Source organism: Pleurodeles waltl, chromosome 4_2 (assembly GCF_031143425.1).
Source record: "Pleurodeles waltl isolate 20211129_DDA chromosome 4_2, aPleWal1.hap1.20221129, whole genome shotgun sequence".
NCBI lineage: Eukaryota > Metazoa > Chordata > Amphibia > Caudata > Salamandridae > Pleurodeles > Pleurodeles waltl.
In genome coordinates, this window is record NC_090443.1 from 442,682,169 (window position 1) to 442,707,339 (window position 25,171).

The window sequence follows — 25,171 nt, forward strand, 5'->3', positions numbered from 1 at the left end:
CCTTGGGGCGGTTTTATTACCGATTTGCAGACTGACCCTGTTACATGGATTATTGCAGGTCTGCTGATATACTTTAGGCGTGGTTGAACTCTTTTTTTTATTTTGTTTCTCCCCTTCGTGCTCCATGGTGGCCATGGTGCTCACAGCGCGAACAGAGCAGAACAGTACCAACTCCATTGGTGGTATTGAAGCGCTGGTCACATTGTTCACACTGTTATCTAATCACACTCATTTCTTTTGGCTCTCCCCTTCACGCTCCACAGCTTTCACAAAAACACTTGTAATTGATAAATGCTTTACGTAAAGAAAACAGAAATCCTCAAACCGGCTCTCCCGACACAGGGGGAGAGCCAAATCTACAATATTCACTGCACTTGGGAAACTCGCCTCAGAATCCTTTACAGGCCATTACTTTTAGAAAACATTTTTGCTCATAACTCAGCCTGTGGTGGTTCTAGGACAATAGGACCACCATCAAAGCGTTCACGGCAACGTGCTCTTTCTGTCTACGTCATTTCTGGGTCCGCACACTAGGTTAGTGGGGACCCCAAAATAATAACCCCTCCTGCCATTGTGTCTTTATAAGCTCTCTCATAGCTTGAACTTTTGTTTTACAGCTAGGAGTAGTTTGTGTTTTAAGGGCCTTGTTTGTAATGGCATTGCAGTAGGCCTCTTAGCTCAGAAAATGTGTAAGGCACTATGCCCTCTAGGGGCTAAATATATGGTTACATGCATTACTTTCAGCCATTTTCTTTTCATGTGGTTATGTCCTCTAGTGGCTAACTTTATGGTTACATGACCATGTTTCTTACAAATGCTATTTCATTGTGGTGTCCTCTAGGGGCTGTTGTAAGCATTACAGTCAACATATCAATATAGTACAATATTCACAGCATGGAAACTTCCCCTTAATGCTTTGCAGAGCATTACTTTTACAAAACATTTTTGCTCATAACTTAGCCTGTGTCCTAGGACAATGGGACCACCTTCAAAAGATTCACCATGAAGTGCTCTTTCTGTCTATTTAATTTCTGGTCCTCACAGTAGGTTAGTGGGGACCCCAAAATAATAACCCCTTCCAACGTTTTTTTTTCAAGTTCTTTCATGGCTGGAACTTTTGATTTGCGACTGGCACTAAATTTAATTAAGGGCCTTGTTTTTTTATATTTTTGCCATAGTCCTGCTAGCCTTCAAAATGTGTAATGCAGTATGCCTTTTAGGGGCTAAATATACTGCATTATTTTCAACCATCTCTTTACATGTGGTTATCCCCTCTATCGCCTAAATATATGGTAACATGACTATGTTTCTTTTAAGTGCTATTTTTATTGTGGTGTCCTCTAGGAGCTGTTCTGAGCAATACAGACTAATGCAAAAAATTTATTTCTGATAAAGGTTTTTATAGGGTTTACACAATAATTGTGTACTTTTATTAATCTCCCCTTATTTCAATTATGACCATGATTCAGGCCAACTTAACATCCTTATTACACTATCACTGTTTGAACACTCTTGATGTGTTTGGGTGGCCCTTCTAGTTTATTTATCTTGTTACTCCTCCGTGACTGTCTTGTGCCTTTTTTTAGGGAATTGTGTTAGTCAGCCAGCAACTCTAATGGTGGGGTAGTGAAAGCAATATTCTAATGGAATTAGCATGGCAGATTTACATTAGGGTGCCAAATGGCAACATTTTCATTTTAGGTTTCAGATAGAGGAAGAAGGTAAATGGAAATGCTTTAGTTATATGCAAGGACACTGGAATTGTGTGGCAGGAAAATACCAAATTATGTGGCAAGAAAAATCCAGTTATGGATTTGCAAACGCCAATAGCTCCAACTCAAGCAAATGCTTGTTTTAATTGAGCCCACTGGACCAAGGCTCCTCATAACAAAGATATGTAAAAGCAAGGTCCAGGAGTGGAAAAGTGTTGTCTGGTCACTCTAGATCAGTGATACTCAAAGTACGGCCTGGGGGGCGCATGCGGCCCTCCTGACATTTACATGCGGCCCCCTGCTCAACAGCAGGACTGGGCTGCTGTTTACTCAGCTCTGTACAATGATAACAAATATGTTAAATAAAAGGCAAGCCTTTATTTAAATGTTAATCGGAGGCAAAGAAAGTAAGAAACTACGTTATCCAGCACCTGAAGGAACACCTTTATTTTTAAAGACATGCTACACCAAAATCGTAAAAATATAATAAGGGCTCTTCAAAAATCAAAAACTTTTATCATTAACAGGCAGAGTCATTTCAACATAGTACATCAGATTATATCAGTACATGGAGAAGCATTTTCTTTTTAAGTGATGGTTTTCAAACATAAATCCAGAAACATTCACCTCCCCCCTTGAAAACAATGCCAACACTGAACTAAGAGGCAAGTTGGTTTTCATATTCACTCTTTGGGTGGCCTGGGTTCCTATTACACATGAACATTATTATAATTTATTAAATCAAACACAGGAGAAGGTCTTGTACAGCGCACATCCTGAAGTCATGTATTTTGAAATTCCCTTATATGCACTAATGAAGAAAAAGGAGGGAAAGTGAAATAAAAGAACTGTCTAGGATCACACATTTTGGTAAAGGGGGGAAGCCAGGGTTCATAGCAGGTTTTCTGGTTTCACAAAATGCATTTCAGCCACTAGATGTATATGCTTCGCTTCTCCTACACCACCATACTGCACACACCACACCACCCTCCGCACCGACGCCCGCCACCCTGCTAGCATCATCAATGCGGCCCTCGATCACATCACAAACCAAACTTTGTGGCCCCTGAGAAAATGTTTGCGAGTACCCATGCTCTAGATATATGCCAGCCTAGGGAATAACAGCAGTGAATTGAGTGGCACATGAGTGCTGTGTGTGGAGTGCCACTTTCTGAAGCACAGCATTTAGTGCACGAGTAGAGTAGGGCATTGTGCTGTGCAGCAAGGGGTGGTATGTGGGCAGTGCAGAGCTCTCATGTCTCCCTGTACCATGCAAGAGTAGCTCATCCAGTCCAGCACACTTTTTTATTTGCATTATGGGACATGCAGTTCCGAGTTTATACAGTGATCACATGGACTGCAAATCCTAGAATTTAAAGGAATACTTGGTCTGGGTGGGTTACTCGCGCACGGAACTGGGATTCTTGAGAAGTCTGGTGGTGTGGCGGGTGCCCCAGGAGCGTCTGGGCATTGTGGGAGGGGTGCGGCTCGCAGTAGTCGAGGGCATGAGGGGCGTGTGACAGGGTGGCGCGTAAGAGTTTTGGGAAGTTTCTGCGGTTTTCTTTAGCGCAAATAAATAACTTTATAAACTCGCTCTGCTGCACTGGCTTGGGTAGAGGGCAACAGACTGGCCTGCTCACACTCACATATCGCCTCACTCCTGCAGGCGCTGCACATTTATCTTGGCTGTGGCAGTGTCGACTGTCAGGCGAAGGGGGGCTTGCTGCCCTCTCCCTGATTTAGGAGTCTCTCAGGTTGGGTTAATTGCTACCCCTGCCCCTCCTTCTCTTGTTTTCCTGCTCTGCTCTTTGGTTCTCCGCCTCCTAATTGCACTTTATTTATGTTTTTTTCCTGCTGGTTCCCGGGGCCCCTCCCTGCATGAATACACACCAGCTCCATTCAGGCGTGAGCCGGGCTGACTCCTCGGCCACGCTTAGGAAGTCTCCCGCCTGGGAGAGGGCACCAGCCAGTGGGGTGAAAGAGACCTGTTGGGGCCGAGAGGCGGGAACTGCCAAGGCTTGGAGAAGAGGCTCTCAGCTCCTGGAGTGAGGAGAAAGACCTGCTGGGCGCTGGAAGAGGGACCTAGGCAGACGGGCCGCTCTCGTTTGAGGCTGTGAGGGCGGAATCACCGCTTGGGAGACCCCACTAGGCCAGGTAAGAGGAAACTTCAACTGCGCTGTGAGTAGAGAAGCCTTCCTGAGCCTGTGTGGAGAGAATCCCTCCCTCGTGCGGAGTGTCAGGAGGGACCCGCTTAGCCTGGGACGAGAGACCCACTGGCAGTGGAGTAAGAGCAGACACGTTTCCGAGCCTGGAGGGAGAGACTCGCGGGAGGAGGGGCGCAGCTCCGTGTATCTGGGATCCTCAGAGAGTGCACTCACTGCTGCCGGCGGAGGCGAGACCCGCTGCCCCCGCGCAGCCCGGGAGCTAGACCTCTGCGGTCTGGGCAGACCTCGAGAAGGGAGACGTAACTAAAATTACTAACTCGGAGGGATCGCTCTGCCCGGGATGCGCCTGTGCTGTTGATCATCGTTGGAGCTGAGCCCCCCGGAGCCTGCGTGGAGGGAGCCCCCGAGCCGGTAAGTGCCCTGGTTGCTCGCCATGCCAGACCCCTCCCTCACTCTTATCCTGAGCGTGCACACCTCAGTAAAGGGGCACACGTGGGTTGCTTTGCCTTTATTCAGTGGGGGCGCGGGGGAGTTTCAGGCTCTAAAACTATGACCTGCCGTAGTGTTCCTTCTGTTCGCTCCTGGCCGGTTCCCGGTCCTGCCTTGTGCCAGGCTGCCAACGGCGGAGAAGGAGAGGTGGGCGGCATTCTGTAGTGAGCGGGAGGACCTGCATCGTATTTTTTCGGGGTTTTGATGCTAACCCTTGCAACCCTTTATGAGAAGTGAGACATTGCCTTGGGGTCACAAGGGAGCACATGAGATTGTGGCCTTAGGGACGCAGACCTCTCTCTGCACAGATGGGTCTCTGGGTGATATTCGATGGGCAAACCATGCCATGCGATGCTGAGTCTCTGGTATTAGGAGGGCAGACCGTGCGCTGTGCTACTTTACATGGGGTTGGCAGACCATGCCCTGAGTACTTGAGTCCACGGCAGAGCGCACCGTTCAGTTGTGGCCCTCTGCTTGCTTGGCACCACCTCAGCAGTGGGAGTTTTTCTTGGTTATCTCACTGCAGGTCACATATGACGTGTCGTACTCGTCTTGAGCACATTCTAGAGTCTCAATGACATAAATGGCAACATTTCGTTTTATACTGTTCATACATTACTGGCACCCACAAATAACTTTTGAAGTCCCACTGAAAAATGGGGCAGATATCCGGTGAGAACAGTGCTTAATTTGTAAATAAAAACGTGCCGGTGCCCAAAACTCTCTGAAACACACGACTGCTGCAGTTGAATTCGCGAGCACGGAATGCTGAGGTAGCTTAATCCTGAAGCCATCTCCGACCTCTTCAATTCATTTACAGCCACTCCCTGCCCCTTCAGCTCACTCTTGCACCTTTCTCCTTTCTCCCTTTGTGACTGCTTTTCATTTTTCTCTTCCTCCATCTTTCCCATATTTGTCTTTAGCTCACAGCTTGAGGCAGAAAAATAAGTGCCGGTGCTCAGCACCGGAAACCACCAACACAAATTAAGCACTGGGTGTGCCTTACTTTGTTCTGGGCCTGCCCCGAGCCTGAAACTTTTTATTTCACGCCGTATTATTCTTTTTTTGCCTCAATTCTCTGCGTAATTTAATCCATAATATGTACAACTCAATCCTTGCGATGATTTAGTTGGTTTAAGTAAGGTACCTGCTGTCAAACACACCGCCCAACTCTCACCAGCCCCATTGTCGTGCTGCCACACGCAGCCATGTTTGGGTTTTCAGTGAATAGCTACAAGAATGCTGGGACTTGTAGTTCATCTTCCCCGTAATAATTTGGGGCCTACATGCCCCTGCATACTTATGGCTGTGACTGAGAGGAGAGGCACTAAGTGCATTGGCCCAGTTGCCCCTATGCACCCTAAGCCTCACTTTGTCCTGAGGGCGTCCCTCGGCTTCAGTGTGTACCATTGGCCCGTGGTTGTGAGATGTGCAGCCACCTCAATCGACGGGTTCCCATCCAGGCTCTCCTCCGCATTCCGGTAGAGGGAAAAATAAACGTCAAATGGCAAACGGATGATGGGGTATGAGCGTGAACTTTACTAGAATTTGCGCGGCTTTTTTAGCTGGTATTTGTAGTTCTGGGTGTATGTGGGAAACCTAAAACTACAGGACCTGGGCTGGCGAGTGCAGAAGCAGCTGACCGGAGAGCCCGCATCAGAAATGAAACTGCTTTCAGTCTGATGAAGTGTATAGTTCCTCCAGTTTTGCAACTCTCAGAATTACAAGAAATGTCTTGAAGCAGATGGCTAAAGCTACACAAAATATAAAAGGTTTAATAAAATGAGCAATCCTCCCAATCTAGGCTATGTTTCCAGAGTGTGTGTGTGTGTGTGTATGTGTGTGTATGTATATATATATGTATGTAGATACACACACAGTAAATTCCCTCTTGGTATTTGATTTGATTCAAAGGTGTTGCAACAAAAAAAACACTCCATGGCCTTTGGTGACCTGAGAGTCACTGGGGGGTTGAATAGACTGTGTAAAGTAGGTGACTGCGCTCCTTTCACTCCACACACCCTTGTGAACAAAGTATCAACACTTCCGGAATTATCGTCCTCGATTTACTCCTACACAAATCCAGTGTCTCCATGGGTTTCTATCGGACCAGTCTCAAAGCAAACCTCCCAGCAACTGTGCACTTCCGCTGTTCGAGCTCTATATTTCAAGTGCAAGATAAAACCTCCACAGACCTGCATCGGCCTCCAGTGGCGTCTAACACCTCACTTAACCTCCAAGCGTTGGTCCACCCTCGCCAGCAACCTCAGCTTTGAAATACTTCCCAAACAGTTGTTCGGCGCCATAAACTTCTTTGAGACCTCCCATATTCTCGGCTCACCCACAGGGGCTTTACTGGGTCCGCCCTCCTAAAGGCTGGCAGGTGGGGAGGTGTTCCTCCCTGAAATGAATTCCCCGGGCAGCTTCCGTGACAGGAAGCATTATTGCGCGTGCCTTTGTTTCAAGCCTCTGTTCACAGATGGATCCGGTAACAGTGGCGCACCTGCAATGAACTGGGGGAGACCGGGGAAATGCCGCCCCACCACCCTTTACAGATTTCTGTTCCGCAAGCTACATGGCTCTCATGGCAGCAGGTTTACCCTCCCCAGTTACAGGCCTCGCCACCCACGGGCAAGGTCGTCCACTGGCGCAGGTCCCTTTAAACAGAGGGCTTCCCTCCCCGGCGCCAAAGTTTGCAGGACTAGGGAGTCCTGGGGGGGGGGCTACCGGGCTGGGGCCGGCAGAGGGAGAAGTGGGTGTGCCCGCATTGGCCTGGTTGGGAGTTATTCTTAGGACCCAGGAGCGCACGAGAGCTCGGAGAGCATTAGGTGTCCTTGAGCAGTTAAGATGGCATAGCGTTTAACGTGGCACACACTGCCACGAGCTGGGCCGCCTGGAAAAACTCTCCAAATGCACTTGCAGCTTCTCCTATAGAGCCGAAATAAGTCTCCACACGTGAACTGGTGCGGTTACATTTATATTCGAAAAAATAAAAACTGCTAGTCCTAGTATGCACAGTGCTGAAGCGTGCTAATACACACAAACTCTCCACTGACTATTGATTCCCCCAACCCGCACCGCGTGGATCGAATAACCTTTGCCAAGAGAGCCCCACGTCAGGCATGATCTCATGCGCAAAACACGAATTTGACCACCTGGCACTCTTTGCACCAGTACGTAATGCCCTGGGTTTGGCGCTAGCCAGGCGCGCAGGCACACACTTAACTGTACTTAACAGAACACAATGAGTGTATTGATTTCAGCTTTCCACTAATAGCCAAAATCTGGGCACAAACCAATTTTCCATTGAGGGATAATAACACCACTTTTCGTGTAACCTTTCATCGTGTTTCAAAGAAGGAAGCCAAAACCTCACTTCCTGAGCCCAGATATCACGATTTGGACAACCCATAAGAGCCACTCCAAATATTTCTACCGAGAAAGTGGGGATACCCAATAATTGTCGCTGCAGGAGCTCCTCGATGGCTCTCAAAACCTTGGCAGAGTGTTCTAGTCTCAGAGATAGCTTCCATAGCGCAACCGCTGACACTTTTTTACAGTTAGGTTTCCAACGGCAGCTATTGGCTTTTTTCCCTGCCAGTCCTCCTCCGCGGAACCTAATCTCTATAGTTCTGCCGCTGGACGCCCCGCCCCCTTGCTAATGTTCGGTATTGTCTTTATCAGTCAGTGGTCCTCCCAGTAGTTCCAAAAGTGGCAGTCTCTTGTTGGATTTTCAGAATAATTCCTAGTTTTATTTTTCATTTTATAAATACTGACCTTCAAGCAAAAGACGTCCTAACTACCTATCTTGATAATTGTTTCTTCCCAGTGGCATTCCTTTCTAGTTGCTTCCTCGTACACACAGGTGGTGGACCACTTCGATACCCACAAACAAAAACAGTTCACTCTGGTTTCCCCTCTATGATCCACTGCTTGGAGTAACATACTTTATGTTCACAGTAAACAAAGCAGACTGAAACCTTCCTGCGATAGAGAATATAACAATTCTCAGGCCGTATTTATTCACAACCATATAAACACGACATAAAAAACATCATCATATGTACAGTATTTCTTTTCATCCTTAAATTTCCATAATTATTTACAATATGCATCTCAAATAGTTTATGTTCTTTAAAAAGGAGTCATGGTTGTCCACCCACCAGGCACCTGTGGCATCGTCTGTAAACTGGGGGCCGTGTTCACCCCCAAAACCAATTACGCTTCACAAGGAGAGACTCACCTGCCCCCTCAAGATAGAGGGGGCGCGGACCAGCATGAAAACTGTCCCCAATCCAACCATGCCAGAGCCAACCCTACGCAAGGGATCCCCCCTGGCACCCAATGGGAATGATACTGGGCAACCGGGCCATACCTTGGTCCCCTGGCGCAGTCTCACCCCCCCCAAATTTTTATAAATACTGACCTTCAAGCAAAAGACGTCCAAACTACCTATCTTGATAATTGTTTCTTCCCAGTGGCATTCCTTTCTAGTTGCTTCCTCGTACACAGATGACGTCGGCTTGTAGTGGTGCCCCACCTGTGTTTCACGGTGCCAGGCTCCGCCCCTTGGCCGGTAGTGGCTGGCCTCAAATGTAATGTGTGCTTTAGCTGTGTTGTAATGTGGCCTACATACATCACCATGTTATTATCCACGTTAACCCTGTCCTTTTTCTGCCAGTCCAGATTGTTTTGTCCTACACGTCTGCTGTGCTCTGCATTTACATACTGTTGTTCAACACTACTGTGCCACACTGTGCACTTAATGCTATGTTGTGTACAACTTGTGTGACATGCTCTGTCTTTAATACACTATTAATGCATCAGTTGCTACACTCTGTATTTAACTGGTGCTTTATTTAGTGCACTTTTCAACAATCCTAGAGGGCCACACTGCATTTAAAGCGCTGTTATGCAACATTAGTATGCTACACTCTGTATTCAGTGCACTGTTCTGCAACACTAGTATGCCTCAATGTGTAAATAATGCATGGCTTCACAAAGCCTGTGCACCATGATCTTTAGTTAATGCATTAGTCTGCAACACTGGCGTGCCATGCGGCTTTTGGAATGCACCATTCTACAACAGTTGTGTGCTGCGCTCTGTATTTAATGCCCTATTCTGCCACCTTGCTTTGCCAGACGCTATATTTAGTCCCCATTTCTGCAACACTAGTGTGCCCCTGGCTGTGTTTAACAACACAAAAGGATGATGGACAGATTGCTGAAACTTTTCAACCGCTCACCCCCAGATCTGGGTTTAATCCATCGTTCTTTTGCTGACCATGCCACCCCTGTTTGGACCCAGCCATATGCAAATCAGTCCTGAACCCGTTCCTCATGGAAACAGTCCAGCCCGAACTGCCAGGCCAGGTCCTCTCTGGACCGCAAACAAGCATCCTGGGACCGGTTTCAGGGTTTCACCCTTCATCAGCCAGGCTAGCCTGAGTCCAGTGGCAAAGTGAGCAAGGGACCCATGTCTGGGCATACCCTTCCCACTTAGGGCAACTTTAGCAACACAAAAGGATGAGGGACAGAGTGCTGAAACCTTTCAAGCACTCACCCCCCAGTCACAGATCTGGGTTTAATCCATCGTTCTTCTGCTCACTGTGCCACCCTAGTTTGAACCCAGCCATATGCAAGTCAGTCTTGACCCTGTCCATCATCTGTTGTTTTTGCACTTGCTGTGTTTAACACACTGGTCTGCAATAGTATTGTACTATCCACCATATGTTGTCCTATTTTGTGTGTTAGTGTCATAAGCTGTGTATTTAACACACTTCAGCACTGCCAGTGCCATACAGGCACAATAACTGGCCACCCCAAAAGCTACAAGAGGAGGATATATTAATATTTTTTTAATGTATATTTAATTAATAAACAACTGTTGTTGTGCTTGTGTCTAAATTAGGCAGATAGCGCTACCGTGTGCCAGACGGTCATAATTTCTAGTGCTGACAATTAAGCAGTGGTGTTGAGCTCTGGAAATCTCCGGCTCAAATTAAGAACTGCTGTTCTGCGACCAGAGTTTGGCAGGCACTCGTTTATTTACAGTAAAATCCTTTTGTCCAACACTTATGTGTCACTTGCTGTATTTAAATGTCTGATATGTTATAATGTTGTCAACAATATTTAAAAGCATATACTTTGTCACGTGCCCGGCACTGCACAGTGTGCCACGTACTATGTTTAAAGTCGTATTCTGTGATCCTAGGCATGTGCTCAACGATATATGTAAAGTTCTATTTTGTGTTTGTTAGCTCTGTGTAGCATGTATAGTACACCTAAATAATTTAGGAATATTTTCACTGAGCCCTGGGCCCATCTCGCACTGTAAAGTCGCTGCACTGTTCTGCTCTGACTTGCTGTAAGTAGCTCCAGTTACTCTGACCAGCCTGCAAGCGTTTTAGCTAAAGGCTCAGCGGTCGTTTTTTAATTCAGAAGTCATCTTTTACTTGCCAGGGTACCAGAAATTCACTTGCCAGTAAGTTCCACTTACTAAAGTGGCTCTGAAGCCCAGGTATACACAATAGACACTTGTTTTTGTAAATCCACGTGCTTGCTGCAAGCAAGTTTTGCCAGAAATGTAGTGCTTCAACCCAGGCTGGTTTATTTTTCTTAACATCTGTCCATCCACGTGACCACGAATCCGGCATTTGACCACAAGGCCTGTGATTCTGGGCAAATCACTTTAGCTGCATTTTGTAAACCGCAGAGATAGCAGTCAGTGCTGCCCCAGATGCTTGTCTCCGCCCTTCTCCCCGCTGTCTTCCGGTTTCTGTAGTCCTGGCACAAACCTACCCCACGCGTGACTGGTTCCTGCTGCAGTAGAATGGGCTTAGAAGTTAAGCACGTGCTATATTAAATGCCCAAGGTATGTTCGTTCCTTTCCTCCTTTGCCGGGTTCGTAATTCTTAACATAAATCTTATCGACCGATTGTAACTCTTGAAACATTCCACGTCATCGGTTTGTAGCTCGTTCATTTTTGTTATTACTTTGAACCCTTCTTTGATGTTGGCGCTACACCAGCCTTTTATTTCATATGTTATTAAACTAGATAGGATTGGCAGCTTGGAATTTAAGACCCATGATCGCTCATTGTGGGGTCAGTGTCATATTAAAAAGTCAGCTGTAAATTGTGAACTCCTTAAAATAAGATACATAACTACATTTATATGGATGTACCTGGAAGCGAGTTATAAACGTGTGCTGCTAACAAACACTGCGGAGTTTATTTTGTTTGTGTAACGTTGTCTGCTGGGGTTTGAAACACTGACGTAGAAGTTGCAGCAGGAGCAGTAACCCACTAAAATGTCGTACTTAAACACAAAAAGTGCCTTCACCCAATACACGTTCTATAGACTTAAATCCTGATAGCAATGCTTAACTGGCGCGGTGCAACCAAACTTAATATAACTTTACCGATGGGACCTGTTCTAGGCTGGCACTGCACCAGTCATAGGGTGACATTGCCCGTGGGAGCAGGCAACAGGGTGGTGCTGAGGAGAGTGAGGCGACCCACTGGGTGCTACTGAAAGACCCCAGTGTTGATTGAGTTGGGTTTGCATGCAGGGGTGGCCTGAAATCTGAAGCCTAGAGGATAATGTGTAACTGGGCAAGTGGTGGTGCTTAAGGGGGCATTTGATAGTGCTGTATGGCATGTCGTGGTGCTTAAAGTGGATTGTGCACGTGATAAAGGGCACAGCATAGTGCTGAAGGGCAAGATGTGGTATGGAATGTGCAGCCTGGCACATGCGCACGCTAGAGGGCGCAAGGTGGCTCTGAAGATGGAACTTGGTGCGCAGCATGGCGCAGAAGGGCAGGGAGTGGCACTCAAAAAGATGAAATTGGGCCTTGCCATGCCAAAGGCCACACTGTATTGGTAAAGACCAAGGGGTGGCACTTAAGGTAGAATTGGAGATAAGCTGATGCTAAATGGCACAGTGGCTTTGGGCATGGTGTGTCATGCAGAGCAGTACTGAGTGGTCTTGGGCCTGGCCCGGCTCCGAAGGGCACTGGCTGGGTCTGAAGGTGGACTCAGTAGAAGCTTGGATACACAGATGTGATTGCGAGCCCGGGTGGAGGAGACTGTGGTGTTTAGCGTGAGTAAGGACAGAAGGGCACGCTGAGGTGATGACGGCATGGATCTAGTAACCGTGCCAGACTCCTGCTCAGGGTGCACAGATGGTGACGAGTCTGACAGACATTCCATTCCTCAGCAGGGCCGGCATCTCTTGCAGAGCCTCCAGAACCCTTTCAGACATTATCATTTCTTGAGACGCCCCAGAACCGGCGCTTCCTGAGTTGGCAGTAAATGAGAGGGTGGCCTGGGCCATGAGGTAAAGCCGGAGTAAGGTGCCCGCAGTGCTTAATTTGTCCCCGAGGTTGCAGGTGTGGGCATCGCGTTCTCTTAGTGGGACCGGAGCCTGATTTTAACCGTCTGATTTTGACTCCGAGCAAGAGGGAGAAAGGCAGGACAAAGAGGAAGACAAACTTTCAAAAAGAGTGAGGGATTGGGAAAGCAGAAGTGAAGGAAAGACTGAGGGAGAGAGACAGGGAGTTTAAGGGGTGGAAAAGAGGCGGCAATCGCGACGCGCTCCCGAGGAGACGTTGGGCTCATCCTGTGATTATTTCCCAGGTGCGTGCACTAGCTTCAGTGGTGTCAGCACTAACCAAGAACTCTTACCCCATGAGGGGAGCGGAAGGATACACCTGTGTGATGAGGCCGGTGCCGCGAAGTAGTTCTGTCTGGTGCTATAGCATCATGAAACTGGAACTGAAGAACTTTTTGACTGCGCCTCCTGTTCAGGGGTTACCGAGTCACCTCTCGAATCTCCTCGCCATACACAAGACATGGATAGCTCCAAATAGGGAGGTATTAATGAAATGCACAGAGGGTTGGGCAAGAGTAAGTCACATACTTTTTACAAACTACCATTGGGGAATGCAACCCATATCCCATATCACTAGATTTTTCAGAATCGCATGGTCCATTATATATATCAATCCTGTGCTCACATTGTATCTTGTTCAACTAACATTGCAATATATTGCTCTGCGTCGTCAGGCAGACCGGCACCAATGCGTCCTGATACCCTGCTCACGTTTATTGGAGTGTGATGGGCAGTAATATATGGGAGAAGAAAGTATGACGATCCTCTGCTGATTTCATTTATATATATATATATATATACATATATATATATATATATAATGCCCCACGAGAGTCTGAAAAACGTAGTGATATTGGTTGCCTTCCCCCCAGGGTTGTTTGTGTTTAAAAAAAAAAAAAAAAAAAAAAAAGTTGTGTGACAGTCAAAGGCGTGGGAGTGAACACCGGAAGTTAAAGAATAATTTGTTTGAACACTGACCTGTGCAGCCAGCTATTAGTTACTGCCACCAGGGAGGTTTTGCTTTTAGTCACGTACTTGATTGGTTTACTGACCTCTTCGAGGCACTGAGCACTGGGAAATATTCCAAATGACGCTGAAAGCCAGTTAGCACGTGGCTAAAACTTTGAGAGATGGGCAGGCTACACAGTTCATAAAAGAGCCAAGCCACAAGCCAGGTAACTGGTTTGTTCCGGAAAGTCAAAATGTGAAGTAAGCGGTCCAAGGAATGATCTTGCGAATTTGGATCGTAGCTTGCTGCAGTGAAAGACTAGTGCCATTCTCTTGTGCCAACTTTGACGTTCTGTTGAGCTCAGTAGTTTGCATTATTGTATAGGTGACGCTTTATTAAAGTTCATAGTTTCTGCACATGAAAGTGTACTTAACAAGGACCAGTTTGCAAATATCATTATGTTCTTATACTTGCAGTAACATTACAATTGCATTATTTTCCCATACCTGCAGTAAAATTGAAATGAAACCGTATATTGATGAGTTAAACGCCAGGTCTCGCGGTGGCAATTCAGCCACAAGACATTATCTAATCATAGCCCTCATTTTACAGGGTGATGCTTTTGAGTGGTCTTTACAGAGCCCAATTAGTGCACTGCGTTTAATGAAACTGATTTGCAAACACATCTAAAGCAGGAAACGGTTTATTTCAAGATAAAATGAATAACGGATTGAAACTTAATTAGGTCAAAGTGAGCTTCTCGGGTAACAAGTTCTCAGTGGAACGGACCTGTGAAGCTCTGCTCGGCTACAGGGGCGCAAGGCCCATTTCGATTCTTTTGTTGTGATGTTTTTTTAAACGGCATGTTCATTGCACATGTTAAACTGGTTGGATCTATGATCCTACTGTTTCACAGTAGCTTTTCTCAGGTGGCTGGATGTTTTAGTTCTTGCCAAGACTGCACTAAGGAGGAAGTGATCAGTGTCCTGTCTTGGCAGTAACAGACCTGTCAAATCGATACCAGAGCTAGATATTTGACTTGTGCTGGGTCTGAGCCTTCCTTGGCTCACATACCTATGCGACCGGTGATTTGTCATGCAGCCAAAGAAGGTGATTCTATGGTTGGTATATTGTTCCACGTTACCTGGCTATTATTTTCGGTTATGGGCGTTTGTTTATTAAGTCTGTGCATTTTGGGAGCCATGGTCTTTCTTTGATTCAGTGGCATAGAGGCCCCTTATAAGTATGATTGTTTAAGCAATGCTATTATTGCCTGGGAACTTAGGGGCCTATCCACAAAGGCATTTTGGAGTTTGTAAAAATGTGCTGGTTCACATACACTTAGAGGCCTTCGTGAGTTGCCCCCAAAATATTTAAAATGGGGATAAAAATGAATTATTCGGGGAATGTCGATATAAACTCATTAATACGCCGAAGGAATGGTCACTTTTACTTGCCTTTTGAGAATCGATCCAAATTGATATTAGTAAAGGTGCGTAATACAATAAATAGTCCTGCACTATTACTCAGGTACCCCATAAAAGCTTTTGTCAGTGGTGTCCTGCCAAACATGAAATGGCCAGCCACTGCACTTGTAGAAAAAATGTTTTTTCAGCCTGGCTGAAGCTAATTCATGTTTGTCAGGTGCCACCTAAGCGACGTTTAATTTCCAAATGTAACCTCAGTGTGCAGCCTAATAGGGCGCTGGTGGTACCTCGAACCCATGGGATATATAATGTGCACCTCCTGCCTGTGGCTGAAGCTGCTGAACGTCACGCACAGGCCTCAAGAATGGGGGAGGGCGCTTTGTGCCCAGAAGCAGCTGGATGAAGGCCGCGTGGACTGCGCTTACAGCGTCCCATGAAAGGTAATGGTTTCTTGTCGCCAGCAGGACGTTGGCACATTGGAGAACAAATCGCAGTCTCCTTGAACATGCAGGATTTCAACATTTTGCACAACTGTAAACTGATGTCAAAAAGACAAAATGCTTGTTGCACGGAGGCTTTTAAACAGTGCTCAGGTATCACGAAAGGAACAGTGGAGCCAAGTAACATTTTGAAGTTTTCGGTTTGTTGAGAGCCTGAACTGTGATTGGGCAAAATACTGAGGGTATCTGACGTGACGTAATTCACCCTCCAACCCCTAATGACAGCATATTTTACGCAGTCCAACCACGCACATCCAGGTTTGGCCAGTGGCTTTTGAGAAAGACGGCCTCCGTGGGGCTAAAGTTGTCTACAGTAATTTAGAGTTGACGACTCCTGCTGTGAGAATTGTTAACTTACTGAAACGCTAGTTGGCTGAATTTGGGTACAGTATTCTCTGTCGAGAAATTGAAAAGTAAGCTTTGTTTTGCCCCAACATTTACCCCAAGAAAATTTTACAAACTTATTACAAAAAAATGGATAAAGGTAATTATTTAAAACGTATTTTGTTTGAAGGATCAATTTAGACTGCACATCTGTGTGTTTACTTAAATGGTTCGAGTCAAGCTATAAAACAGAGATTTGTACACGAAAAAGGGAAGTAGGACATTCTCACACGTGAGATCTCTCTTCGGTGCAATCCATGGGTGATAGACAATGGTGGTGGTTACCTCAGGACAAGATGCTCTGAAGAGGAAGGTCTTTAGCGTCTTCTTGAAGTGATAGAGTGACGGATCTGTTTTAGGATGAAGTTCAATATTCTTGGTGCATAGCAGGACCAGGCCTGGCTTCTGGTCCTTTCTGTCTTGCATCTTTTGTTTGAAGCATGATAATGTCATGGTTGTGTGTTAGCAGACATTTGTGTAGCGCACAGTCTACCAGTGGTATGGCATCTGCGTCGTTCAGCATCGTGGGTACGACCTTAAAACTATTTCCCTTGTAGAAAGAAGTCTGATCTGGTGTTGTGGTGGTCGGTGGGCAGTAAGGTGCATGCGCCATTGTTAATGAGTTTTACATTTTTCGCTGGATGGGTCCTGGAGGGTTGAAACAAATTGCTTACAAGTTGGCACTGGTACTCATTTTCTGGTAAAGAGATATGTGTGGTAAGAGGCAGTAAAAACTGTAGTGGGATGCCTTTTTAATAGCCATTTACTCCCTTATTGGGGATGTTTTGGGGTGTATGGTCAGAATTCTCGAAGAGTAGTGTAGCTAGGTGGTGTGTGGTATGCCTGGGTGGGCATTGTTAGGAGCACATGGACATTCAGCATGGCCAGTGGTATGTTGGTGATCTATTGTGTGCTTGAACAGAGTTCTGGCTGATGTGTTCTGCAGAAGGCATTATAATTCCAAATGTTTTTGGGGCTCTCGATTGCCTTTAAAGGTAAATGTGGCTGTTTTGGAGGGGTGTAGTCTGTTCTGATGTGAGTGCATGGTTGGGCTAACCCAGGGCCCAAGTTGGGGGTACGCAGCGCACACCCACTATTTTCACAAGGTTGACGCCGTCCACCCTGCCAAGTAGTTGTGCCACAAAATAATATGGTGAACGCGTCCCGGTGTCATGTTTAAACACCGGTATGCATTCAGCAGCGCCTGCACGTTGTCTACTTTCCTTCTGTGCAGCAACATGCAGACGGGAGTGTGGGGGGTTTTCAATTTTAAATTCAAACTGGGGCCAAAACCAAGGCCGAAAGTAAGTTGTCATCAGGCCTCCTTTGGCTCTCGCTGGAGCTATCTGGAGCCTCACGCCTACCTGCAAATGCAATGGAAGGGGGGGGGGGGGGGGGGGGAGGGGGAGGCACACTGCTTGTTGCCACTTGACGGATACTTTGGAGAGGTATGATTTTGACTTAGGTCATTCCCTGGATATATGAGGTATGCGTGCACAGCAAGAATGTCAAATATTCTAGTCTAATCCTGTATTTACAGAAATAGCAATTTAAGTATCACTATTTTGTTTTATTTCTTTTATAGCGCTACTTATCACAGTGCGTGGTGACAGAGTGCTTTACATGAGATGTATACATTATACATTGAAGATAAATCCTAAAATTGGACATCTGTATACAGGATGCGTTACATAGGATGGTGAGGGTTACAAGGTGTAGGGGGTCACGTCTTTCATAGCTTACTGTGGTATATTAGAAGGATTACAATTTATGAACTGCAAGTAACAAAATAATCTCCATTTTCAGAAGCAGGTGCACCCTTACCTATCTACATAAAATAAAAATCTGTCATGATGTGCTTTGCAGGAGACCTGTCCATGTGCTACTTTGATTTAAAACTGGGACTAGACACAACACACATCTGCCCAGCAAATGTGTTAAACACCAGAGTTATGTTACCAATATTATTATTCCCTGAGGTGTCTTAACCCTATAAGATTTTTTTTTAATGCAGTCTGTGCAACCAATTAAGCAAAACAGATCTATTTCCAAGTTCTCCTTGTGCCACTTTCTTTGTGGCAGAGATTTTAAATGGTAAATGTTGGATTTGAGGCTCAGATTTAGCATCGGGTTGTCTCACTTTTTTGGCGCAACTCAAAATCTCATTTGTTAAATCTAGTAACTCGCTCAACATACTTGTGAAGTTTTAAGATCAGATGTCACTTCTTGTGATGTCACTTCCTGTGAGTTGATGGGTTGTTATGCCACGTCCTATGATGTCACTTCCTGTGATGCCACTTGCAGTGTCACGCGCCATGATGTCACTTGTATACTGTCTAAGCTGGTTAGTACCCCCACTTCTTTTTTTTTTTTTTCTTTTTTAGGACTTGTGCCCTGGGCTAACCCCAGGACCATCACAAGTAAGGATAAATTATACTCTGCGCATTAAAAGGCAAGCAGTGTAAATTCCCATCAAAGAAACCGCTTTGAATGGTAGGAGGGGCAAGGAACCATATGGGCTTTTGACGTCCGATTTCTGCTCGTACAGGTTTGTCGAAGGATGGAGATGTGGTGTGGTGTCCTGGTGTATTCAGTGTTTTAACCTGATAAAAGGCTATGCTGCAACTAAGTAACTTGCTGTCCTTTCCTGAGATTCAGAGGTGTAAGCAACCCAGCGGGGGCCCCAGCCCTTAAGGATGCTCCCATTCAGCCCAAGACTATTGAATGTCTGTTAGATATGGGAGACTGGGGGGGCCTTCGTCGCATTTTGTAGGAGAAGAGAGGGGTCATCCCAGTGAGTCACCCCACTGCTGAGGTCATGAGCTGTGTTGCATAGCTGGGTAAGGCATCGGCGTTGCGTTGTATCGTATTTACTTCCATATAGTGCTTCGTATCCCTGGTGAGGTTCCGAAGCACATTAGTGGACGAGTAGCAAGTCACTCTGTGTGGGTGCCGGGGCTGGGAGAGCCTGTATCACTCATCAACAGAGAGCCACAAAAAAAAGCAAATTTGTGGTGCAAAAAGAAGCAACGTGTAAGTATATTTGTTTACTCAATTTGCATGCTGGTGACTTGTTTTATTTACTTTTGCAATTTTTGTGCAGAAAATGAATTATTCTTTTGGCTGTAATGAGGACAGAGGCAGGGCCTCTTGAGAAGCCTGGGGGGCAGGAAACTCCCACATCAACTGCTCGGGCAAGACGGGTTTAATTGCTTAAACTCCCGAAAGGATGGAATTAATTCCGCGCTTTACTAGAAATATTGTGGCGTCCGTCCAATTTGGGCCTCGAGGAGAGCGCGTGTGCCAGTCTTCTTCATACCTCAGATGGGCAGTGGTGGAATATCCCCGATTTTGTGCTGTGCAGTGGCCACATATGGTTGATAATCTGGAACTGATAAGGTCTGCAGCGTTGTTTGTCCCCGTGAGCGAGTGGCAGCCTCAGGCGCTACAGCACCCCGAACTCGAGACGTCATATCCGGAAGTACCATTTCCTCTTAGCGTGACTTACTGACAATACAGAAGTGATGGCGGAAATGGTTCTGTCGATCTGAATTGGGAATTATTCTGTGTAGCATTTTTATTTCCCTTGTGCCACTACAAAAGAGGAGTACCAACCAGCTTTGGAATGTCCCCTAGACAAGGGGTGACCCAGTGAGAAAAGCAAACACATGGTAACTATAAAACATTGAACTGGCCTTACACAATACACATTTTTCTGGTAAAGTTTCAAATTCGAGCTTAATAATTAATGATATCAGATGGGAACCCAATTCACAATAAATCTGCAGTGCAGTATCTGCTCATTTGACAGATACTGGGCCTTTCCTTCCAGAGTTGGTGGATAGCCAAAGGTTCTAGTCTGTGATGTAGCGGGAGCTGTGGTGACTTGACGTGGCCCATTGAATGCCTGGTCATCAAATCCACATCCACACACACACACACACACACTAAAGTATACAAAATGTGATGGATGGAATGCTTGAATTAATCTCAACCACTGGTAGTCACAATGGTGCATCCCAGTCCATCGTTATTTTGCACACCATGCCACCTCAATTTGGACCCATCCATATGCAAATCAGTCTTGACCCTGCTCCAGTGGGAACTGTGCATCCAGAACTGCCAGGCCAGGACTGGAATGCGGCCTGAGTCATTATTACTGTCTGAGATTAATTCAAGCATTCCATCCATCTCTTTTTGTATGATTCAGTGTGTCTCCTAAGTGCAATGGATATGCCAAGACGTGGGTATTGTGCTCACCTTGTCACTGGAACCAAGCTGTACCTGTCTGATGAGCCTAATCAAGGTGAAACCGGTCCTGGTTTGCTTGTTCCATTTCAGGGAGGACCAGGCCTGGCAATTCAAGCTGGACTGCTCCCATTGGGGACACAGACAAGACTGCTTTGCAGGTGACTGAATCCATAGAACCCGGAGGCCACCAGAGAGCCCTCACCCCAACACCTGCCACACGCAGACCGACAAAAACGTATTTGTTGGAAGGAATTTTATTTATATATTTTACCAATTATCTCATAAAACACAAACAGTAATAATTCACCTGCAAAACAATCTTCAAAACATATTTATAAAAACCATTTACAAAAACCATTTCAATAAGGTTTATTCATCAACCATAAATCAATGTGACAGGATCCCTTCCTGTCTTGAACCTCCTTTGGACCACACAGATGATCTGTACCTCACCTGTATCCCTGGGGGGTGGGGGGTGGCTCCCCCAACTTCACCGTTCCTTGTCCTCATGCTCAGGGTTCCGCCACCTCCCCAAACACCAATCTGCCGAGGGGGTGTAATGGGGGGCCAGGAGCCCCATGGTCACCCCCGCAATATGGGCTCCCTACACCCGAAGCTGATGTATACATCCGCAGGTTGGTTCAGGACTTCAAGATCCTACCTCTGGTGTTATCCTGGGGCCCCAGCCTTGGGGACCCCTCTGTTGGTTATGGTGACTTTAGTACTTCCTCACCAACCTCAAAAACAACGGAGTTGGCGGGTGGGATAACGCTGGTCCCGGTGCTAAGACCGCCATCCGTACACAAAAGCCAGAGCCTTTCTTGGGGGGGGGGGGGGGTACTTAAATAGCCCCCCCCCCCTCTCCAGTGTACGGCGGCTGGGCCCGAAACTGATGCGGCCCCTGCGAGCCCCCAAGCCTATACTTCCGCCCCCACACCTCGTGAGGTGTAAGGGCGGAAGTGCCTATGGCCAGTCCGAGGCACAACTAGTGCGGGAGGTTGGGCCACGGCGGCCCAAGTACTAAGGGGCTGCGCTGCCCCCTATTTTGGGGGGGTGGGGGCGATTTACCAAACTGAGGGGGACATGGTGTGCAAAATACCAATGGGATGCCCATCTAGTTATCAGTGGCTGAGATTAATTGAACCATTCAATCTATCACTGTTTTGTGTTCTTTCTTGCCTGTCTTCCATCTTGTTCTTTTCCACTTTGTGTCTTTCCTGTTGAGTTTTTGTTTGTTCGCTTCCTGTTGTTTTTCCTCTGTTCATTTTCCCATTGGTTTCTCCATCTGTCACTTAACAGTTGTTCTTCCTCTTGTTCTTTCCCTTCTGCTTCCACGAAAAACCTTTAACAAATCCAATAGGCAATGCGCTAACACATATATACAACACATATATACCCAAATGCAGTTTGTGGCCTAGCATATTGAAGCTAGACCAGTTGACTTTGCAGATGTCTGCTTCCTAAGGAAAACATTCCCTTCTAATTGAACCCCCGTTGCTTGTTCTAACCCAGCAGGTTGCTCTTCATATCAGCAGCCCTGCAGAAAGACACCTTGGTCCCAAATGCAAGCAAGGGAAATGGCCGCCAACACCCTGAGTTTGGAAGTAGAAAAACGTCTATAATTGGAGCTCGTTGAGCCTCGAAACCCCGTGCCCCGTTGGCACTGTACCCTCTGCTCCGTGATTGCTATGCCCGGGGTATCTTAGGCTCTCCGTGTTCTAGTCTCCGTCCTCTCGCAGGACTTTGCACACTGGGCTTCTACTGCTGCTGAAGGCAGGGGAGGGTACAGCTCTTCACTGATGCTTGTTGCGATCATGGACAACTCATCGGTGTCGGTCACAGCTGCCTGTTCCCTCTTTAAAGTAGGGTGGGGAGATATGTGCCCGAGGCCTAGTTAGGAGGATTCGCTACAGATCAGACCGTCAAGCGGAGAAGCACAGAGTTTTAAACTTGGGTCCAGAGCTCTGGCCCCTAAATGTATCGTTCCCTCTAGTTGGTGTGTGTGTTTCGTGGTGAACCACGTGACCAGGACCCGACAGAACCAAACCAGCGCACCACACCTCTCGCATCCATTTGGGAAATAATGATAACTTTAGTGCACAGTGAGTGCGCGGGCTCTCCCGGCGTGGCCTCCTGCCAGGAGACGTGGGTGGCTGCTGGATCGGGCGCCTTCAGATGTTCAGGCGGTGAACGGAGTCACTGCCAGTTGCATGTGTTGTGATCCTTGGCAGGTCACTTTGGCACTGGGTGTCAGCTCGGGAACCATGACGCACACACCTGATAGTCTCTCGGGAAGCCTGGTACTATTCAGCCTCGGCACGGTCAAGTTCCTGTTGCGGGCTCCTGCGCCCCGTCGTTATTCCGCCCGCCACGTTTAGGCCCCAGCTCCCTTCATGCAAACGAGGTGAGAGTCCAGAGTTCCCAGCTGGTTCTGAGAGTTCCCAAGAGGGGAGGGAGTCGAGGGGCACAGACCATGGGAACTTTGAGCCGTGAGCTCGGAGTCACAGGCCCTGAGAGGATGTTGCTCGTCGCGGACTGAGCTTCTGAGGGTTCCCGGGCGTGGCATGCCTTATGACATGACTAAAATGACCCAGATTCTCCGCCTCCAACACAGGAAACAGGGTCTGCAAGCTCTTGAGTCAAACTCTGAGACATGCCAGTAGTAGGCTACGAGGCGCTGGCCCCTAGATTGTATTGTACGAACCAGACATTAAGCATTATAAAGTGGGACCTCGGTGTCACAGATCATGGAACCTTCGAGCTACAGATTCGCAGACCCAGACCCTGATACTTACATCCTGTTTGTTACAGATTCTGAGTTTTTCCAGCTGTGGGTTTGAGTAACAGACAATAAGATTTGCATCCATGTTGGCTGAAGTCCCTCCATTAGCAGTGGGGGGGGCTTGGAATCACGGCTGTGTGCTTGATGACCACAGACTGAGATGTACCCCTTCTGGGCTCTCTCGGTCAGTCTCCAAGGCAAAGCATTTACGTATCCCAACCACAAGGGTTCATCCATCTAGCTTTGAGTCCTTTCTTCAAATCAGCAGGCATCTTGAGTATGCTAAGGACTTGCTTTGTATTCCCGCCTCCTGGAATGTTGATCCTATGTTCCCCTTGTTCCTCCTTTACTTCTTTTTATTCGTAGCGTCTGGAATGTTGAGCCTACGTTCCTCAATATGTATTCTGCCACTTTGTATATTCCTAAATTCAGGAATGCTGAGCCAATGAGCTCTCGGTTCATGCTCTTATACTTATCATTCCCGGAGTCCGTGCTCCATTCGTTCATTCTCTAGTACTTAGTCTTCTGAACTTATGGAATGTCGAGCCCATGTTCCCTTTGACGACTCTCTGGTACTTTGTTTATTCCGAACTCCTGGAATGTTGTTGTCATGTTTTGTGACCTTGTTCCCCGGTGATTTTTTTTTTTTTTTTCTCCAGCAGGTTGATCTAGTTTTCTTAGTTGAAGCCGTTTGCCTCCTTTTTGGCTGCTCGCTGTTGAATCACTTACTGTTTCCTATCGGCGTGCCTGCATTGTAATTTTACCACGTGTGTTCTTTTTCTCATCTTTTACTTGTTCTTCTTTGGAGCACTTCTGCCTCAGTGCTTCCTTTACGGCGTGCTCAGTCTGAGTGACTATCACAGCGACTTGCCTTGTTGTGCTTTCATTAATCATTTACATGGCGTCTTCTTCCAACATCGTCAATGTCTTTGCGTCTTTAGACACAACAAGTGCATTTGTGCAATTAAAGTAACAACACTTCAACCTTGAATGGAATCCATCGTCCTCGGATTCTTCAGTCTCCAAAGGGCCCGTCCCTGAGAGGGAAAACACATGCTGCCAGCAAAGAACACAATAGCCAAGCGGGATAGACCAGCATTCCTAAGAAGCGCCGGTTATATATCGCATTGAGTCGAGTTCTTCCTGCAGGAACGGGCATGTAACCGGCTGCTAATGGCTGGACTCCCACCCTGGCCAATTAAGCACTTCATACTAAGGAGCTCAATGATATTGTCACCGCGTTAGAAAACGTAGCACGCGCCCATTAAACTGATCACCTACTGTAGCAAACACTCCACAAAGCCCAGGATAGTATGTTACACTCGGAGGTGTCGAGTACTAATTTCCAACCGGCTGACAATTGCACCTATTCTTCTAAAATCTGTGAAACTGATTATTAAAAATAAATAAAAAATAAAAAATGTTTTCGCTCAACTCTAGACTTGCACCATCCCCATCCCCAACTTCTGGCAAAATACGCCGTAGAAACAAAGCCTGCATATGATTGTGCTGTGACAGAAAATGCCCAGGAAGTCACAAAACCATTGTCAAGGATAACATCCTGCTCATTAGTGACTGTTCAGCGGGCTTGCCGCGTCTCCAGCTGATTAGTCACTCGGATAGGATTAAGAAGTTTCCTTGCAGAGTCCTGAAAGGCATTGTTTGTTCTCTTCTGTTCCTTTGAGATTTTGATGTGAACAGTACAAAGGCTCAACACCTCGCTCTTAACTCGCCGAGCCATCTTGCTAGCACAGGGTACTTGCATTCAGACTATCTCATGCTGTTGGGGCTTCCTCCGCATTGTCTAAAGCAGGAAGGGATCCGTGACACATTGTTGTGCTGACACTCAGTGCATTTACATCAGAGTGAATCTAAATGGAGTTTACTCACATAGTCAGTGGTCCTCCTGAAAATCTCCATTGGGGCCTACCTACCCTGCTGGATCTGTGTTGAACACCCGTAGTTGGGGGTTGCTTCTTTGTCTACTTTTGAATAAGTGGTTCCACCAGATACGAAACCAGTGTTTAGAAAATGTTCCCATGATACCAGAGTCTATTCTTATGTTTTGTTGCAGATTTTTTTTCTTCCCTGTTCTAACCATGAACTCACTCGTGTTCT

At 46.7% G+C, this 25,171-nt stretch overlaps 1 protein-coding gene across 2 annotated transcripts in view; it reads left to right on the forward strand.

The window, feature by feature from the left end:
- The first annotated feature begins 3,419 nt into the window (after positions 1–3,419).
- Positions 3,420–25,171, forward strand: part of LOC138292879 (volume-regulated anion channel subunit LRRC8E-like) — a 118,203-nt gene continuing 96,451 nt past the window's right edge. Inside the window, exon 1 of one of the 2 annotated variants that reach the window (XM_069231727.1) lies at positions 3,420–3,866. The gene's annotated coding sequence lies outside the window, so the exon portion shown is untranslated. Of the gene's footprint in view, positions 4,289–25,171 lie in introns of both variants that reach the window. The other variant, XM_069231726.1, reaches the window with a different exon arrangement.